Below are 5,921 nucleotides of genomic sequence, written 5' to 3' on the forward strand. Positions count from 1 at the left end.
TTTATTTTTCTGTGTGTCTTTAATCAAAACTCAAGAAAACATTTACCACATTTTTCCCCAAAATACTAATTTTTTGAAGTTTTTAATTTTAATTTCAATATAATTAACACACAATGTTCCATTAGGTTCAGGTGCACAATATAGTGATTCGATGATTCTGTATATTACTTAGTGCTCATCGTAAGTGTCCTCCATAACCCCCATCACCTCCCCTCTGCTAACCGTCAGTTTGTACTCTGTAGTTAAGAGTCTGTTTTTTTTGGTTTGTCTTTCTCTCTCTTTTTCTCCCCCTTTCTCATTTTTTGTGTTTCTTAAATTCCATATGAGTGAAATCATATGGTATTTGCCTTTCTCTGACTGACCTATGCCACTTAACATGATACTACAAAAATATGGAATATTCATGAATTTGCACGCCATCCTGTGCAGGGGCCATGTTTGTTCATCTCTATATCATTCCAGTTTTAGTACATGTACTGCTGGAGTGAGCACTGTAATTGTTTTTTTTTTTTTTTTTTAATAAACACAACTACCGTATGAACTTCATGTGTAGTCAGTAAACAGCAATGAAAGGTCATTGTATCTACTTCATGTCTTTATACACCGAGATTCATTCTTGGACTATAAAGCTTTCCTCTGGCTAACACATATCCGGAATCACTCATGTTCTGCAATGATCTCCCTATGGCTATTTATTGTTTTGCTGTCAGTTTACAATGAAGTGACTCCTCAGCACTTCCTTCTATTAGAAATCTGAACCTTCTCCTGCTTTGAAAAGTGCTTTCCTCCTCCATGATGTAGCAGCTGTTCAGAGAGCTTCTTAGACCATGCTTGCATTTCGGAGGGGAGAGGAATGATCCTGGGTACTGTTTTCTCAATTTTCCCGGCGATGGACAAGTGGCCTTGGCCTCTGCTGTTTTTGTATGCTTCTGTTTCCCTCGCCATGATCTCCTCACCTGTCACAGGATCTCTGCCTCTGACATGCAGTACCTAGTGAGCATCAGGTGCTGAGGAAACTCAGCATGTTTTCAATTTTGGCTGTCAGCAACCACATTAAGGAAAGAAAACAATGACAGTACAGAAACAATCTGGCATTTTATTTGTCCACTTTTCTTATGTTCTTGTATGAAGTCATTAAATCTTTGTCAGGGAAAATGTCATCACTACTCACAGAAGAGGGCCATGTCAAAAGGGTGTGAACAGATTAAATAATTATTTCTGAGAAAAGGTGGAACACTGTCAATCGCAGTGTTAAAATTTAACTATGTGTTGCACGTATTTAGTTTTGTCTAATGGTTAATGATATTTTTCTGTGGAAAAAAATCACTCATGAGAATGTTTCATTCTTTTATTTTCTGAAGACTGGCCATGTATCCTCCACATTTCCTCATTTAATATCATAGACTCAGAGGCTATGGGGTAAGGCAGACATCTACTCTTAGAGTCTCATTTGAACTTTAATTCCTTAGAAGCTTCCCTAATGAGAATAGAAGACACTGAGTTGAATAGACTGATGAGTGGAGAAGTGGGCTTCCTCCTCCTGGATGGCATGGACACCCAGAGTGGTACTTCTACCTCTGACCGCACCACCACCACCACACATGATGCCGATATGTGTTGAATGAGACCCATGAATGAGAAAAACAATTTTAAAGAAGCATATTGGTCACTAGCAGACTCAACTCATATCATGAGAATGAGCTGTCTTTGAGATTTAATTTCATAAACTCCCTTCTTGTCAAGCTTTAAATAACACTGAAATTGTCAACCTAAGGTGTTTCTTACAACCATTGTATAAGCTGGTTTCTTATAACCATTGTATAGGCTCAGAATTCAGAAGCATATATAAACATATATGTGTATATTTTTTAATACTTGATTATAATAAAGTGTTTATCCATTCCTCTCTCTTTTAAGAGAACTATCAATATCCTGCCTGTCAGAAGGATAATCTACTATGTTAAAGTGATTGATCCTATGATATTGTCTACAAAATTAAATCTATATCCCTCTGTATTCTTCAGCAGAAACTATGATTCCAACAGTCTTCCCCTTTTCTTCTTTCAATACTTTCCTATATTTCTAACATTTCTACAAAGCTAGAGGATTTATCATCCCTTGAATGTGTCCTGTGTTTTCAATGTCATTGGAAGCTTTCCTTAAGCTCCTTACTTTGCCGACAGTGTGTTTCCCTCTCCTTTATTTTACTTCACTTCTCAAGCTTACTTATTTTCAAAATGTCTTTGGGACAGATGACTTCTGGAATCATGGCTTGGGGGAACTCTGTGAACCCCTTTCCTGAAGAAATAATAATAAGAGGCGAAAATTACAATAAATAAATAAATAAATAAATGAGCTAAGGAACCATTTAAAATCTATGTAAACTGGCCAAAGGACATGCAACAAGGTTTTTTGAAGAAAATCTACTAAGTCTCATAAAACTGAGTCTATGACAGTTGGGTCATGTCCCCCACTCCCAACAACAAGATGGCAACTACATTCTGAATGGGTGACCAAGAATCCCTTCCCTAGATTCCAGTCTAGGGAAGCAGTTTCTCCGCAGGGAAGGCAAGGTACAGCACTTCTCATCTTCCAACTCACTGTCAGGGATCCCCTCCCTCTGTGCAGCCCTGGCTCATAGGATACAACCTCGATAGTAGACACAGTAGTTGAAGAAAACCAGAGACCCCAGTCACCCTCCCTTCAGCTGACTTGTAGCGTGGAAATTCCATACCCAGAGCAGCAAGCTTCGAACAGAGAGAACTCCTCCTGACCAGCTCATTGCTGACAGAACAAGGGCATCACTCTTGAGAGGAGAGGGTCCCTGAGCTCAAAAACTGCCAATTCTGCAGGTATTGGTGATCAGTAACTCATGTTAACATGAGTCAGGGAAATAACTAAATATTTTCATCAAATAATATATCATTTTCTGTATTTCCCTAAAATTATAATTGCATAATTGCTGTGTCCTTAAAATCTATAGATTGTTAACTTAGAAGAGATAATATAATACAGATTGTATGTGTCCTAAAATAACCAACCAAAGAAAATGCTTACACAGCCACATTAGACATGACAAAAACTACATTAAAAAGTATCTAGGCTCTATGGGGAGAACATTAGAAAAATATTGTTAAAACCATAAATCTTAAATAAAAAACTTTGAAACAGAGACATGAAGTAAGATAAAATAGTTTAAGTTGCAATAACATGTATAAATTATATTTATGAGTAATGTTAAGTTATATAAATTTGCTTTTAAGTTACATAAATGAAATAGGCGACTTACTAGTCCTACTTTAAGGTTTATACATGGAAATCATGACTCATAGATGTTTTAGTTTCCTGGTTTGTTTATATTTTTAACACTGAAGGAAATATTTTCCAGGAGAAGTGATGATGATCACATGGGTGTACTATATTTAGCAAGGCGTTATATAATGGTTTTCATCTGACATAAAACATCTGGAGACACAAATCAGCAAAAGCAAAGCCTTCTGTTTCTTACTTTGGATAATTATATATAAATCTTCATTCATATAGCTTCTGCTTATTATGGGATAGAAAAAGTAAATCAGATTGTGTGGGGAACAAGATGTGCATCTGGAAAAGAGATAGTAAAATAAGAATCTTTTAAGGACTCTGAAAATATTTGGGAATGCACCAGAGATATCACTTTTTAGATTTAACAGTTCTTGCCCATCATGAAACAAATTAAATATGAAACAGTGGCAATATATAGAGTTATAACAAATCCACCTCAGGCGCAGGGTAACTGGGTTTGCGGGGTCAGTATCATAAACAGCTGGTGCACGGATTCCCACAACCTAGTGCGAAGCAGCCTATACCTCTCCCACAGATAAGGCTTATCCTGTTAAAAGAAGAAGCCGTAAAGAAAAAAGGGTATCAGTACAGAAATTCAAATCTATCCCAGCCCAGCAAAGACCTGAACGTACCTTCCCTGTGTTAGCTCTCTATACTGCGCAGTTTCAGTACCCATGTATAACGTCATAATTTCCATTTGTCAAAAGACTGGGTGCTGCTTAGCTGTAATTTCTACTCAAGATCTTCCAAGTCTCCTATCAAGATGTCAACTGGGCTGCCTTCTCATTTGGAAATTCAGTCAGGAAAAAATTCACTTCTAGTCTCTTCTAAGTTTTTGGCAGAGTTCATTCCCTTGTGCCTCAACTCCTAAAAAGTTTACAGAGGCGGTTTACAGCAGACTGTTTGCTTCTTCTGGGCCAGTAAGAGCCCATGCCCTCTTGAAAGGGCTCTCACTGTTTTGGTCATGTCCACCCAAAACTGCCTTTTGATTACTTCAAGATCAGCTAGTGAGAACCTTAACTGCACCCCAAAATCCTGCCATGTATTCAGAACATAGAACCTAATCCTTGGAGTAACATAGAGTTGTAATCACAGACTCCACTCAGACTCGAGGGGACAGGAATATACAGAGTGTAAACACAAGCAGGCAGGAATCGGGGTTTATCTTAAAAGTCATCCTACTTCTGTGCTTTTCGGTAGTAAGAGGGACAAATCAGGAACACCCATGCCTGCTCTTTTTTGCTGACTTTTGGTCATTGTGTTTCTCTTCTGCGATAAAGCCTACTTATTAGCCTATTCCTTGTGGAATTCAGAAGCATCCTGATTTATGCTGCCAAATAGAGAGACATATGGGCTCCATATTGTATGGCAAGTTGACAGTTTGCCTAACTGGATGGTGTGTGTGCGTGTGTGTGTGTTTGCACACGCATGTGTGTGTACTGAGAAAATAATGTTTACGATATTATTCTCAACTCAACTCCATCTGCTTATAGATGAAAGTTATTAAGGTGTGGCAGTATAGATTGTAATCATTTGACTCTGCACGGGCACTCTGCTAATTACTAGTGGGAGATATAGGACAGTTTGTACCTTCTCTGTGTGTTTTTATTTGGAGATACAAAGTACATTGCTCGTATGGTGGTAGTGTTATAAAATTGAGTTAATGTTGGCATAAATGTGAATGCTGATGCATTTCTGCGTTTCCTGAAGTAGTAGTATTCAAAAAATCAGGAAACAATACTTCCATGGTTAACCAGATCACTTCAAATAAGAACTTGGAAGTTAAATGAACATAATAAACATGGCATCCTTGAACAGAACTGAAAAAATGTTTTTAGAGCTACATTTGATTGATTTCTATTCTGATCACAAATAAACATGAACCTAAGACACACATGAAGAAGAACCAAATTTTAAGACATTGGGGAGGGTATGTGCTTTGGTGAGTGCTGTGAAGTGTGTAAACTTGGTGATTCACAGACCTGTACCTCTGGGGATAAAAATATATGTTTATAAAATAAAAAATTATTAAGATTCAGCTCACAGCTATTAAAAATATAACAATACATGTCACACATTTATAATAAATTCATGAAAGAAACATTTATTTTAGCTTAAACTGTATCTTGAGTTTAGCTTAAACTCAACCACATTCTAATGAGAATTGAAGTCAAAAGTACCCCTGGGGATAAAAATATATGTTTATAAAAAAAAAAAAATAAACCTTAATTAAAAACTGGAAAAAAAAAAAAGTACCTACTCTGTATAGGTACTGCCTAGGATCTGGGAATTTAAAGATAAAATTAACATCTTTTTGGAGTAATATCCTACTACTAATAGGACATATTTGATGGCTGTTTCGTGATCTATATTGTGTTTTTGACATATATATCTGATTTAATCATACTCCAAAATACATGAGGTATATATATGTCACTATTTTCAAAAGAGATTCAACCTTAGTCATTTTCCAAAATATTCAAAAGTAATAAAGGCATTCCAGCTGTCACTTGAACCATGTCTTATGACTCCAAATCATTTGGATTTAGCCTCTACCACATTGCCTGTAACATTCTGCTAAGTGAAAACAGTCACAC

General features: G+C 36.7%; 1 non-coding gene across 1 annotated transcript; it reads right to left on the bottom strand.

Moving 5' to 3' along the window:
• Positions 1–386: 386 nt before the first annotated feature.
• Positions 387–492, bottom strand: LOC132003043 (U6 spliceosomal RNA). The gene has a single exon (XR_009400118.1). It is a non-coding gene; the product is annotated as a U6 spliceosomal RNA (small nuclear RNA).
• Positions 493–5,921: the final 5,429 nt, after the last annotated feature.

This window comes from Mustela nigripes, chromosome 15 (assembly GCF_022355385.1).
Source record: "Mustela nigripes isolate SB6536 chromosome 15, MUSNIG.SB6536, whole genome shotgun sequence".
Classification (NCBI taxonomy): domain Eukaryota; kingdom Metazoa; phylum Chordata; class Mammalia; order Carnivora; family Mustelidae; genus Mustela; species Mustela nigripes.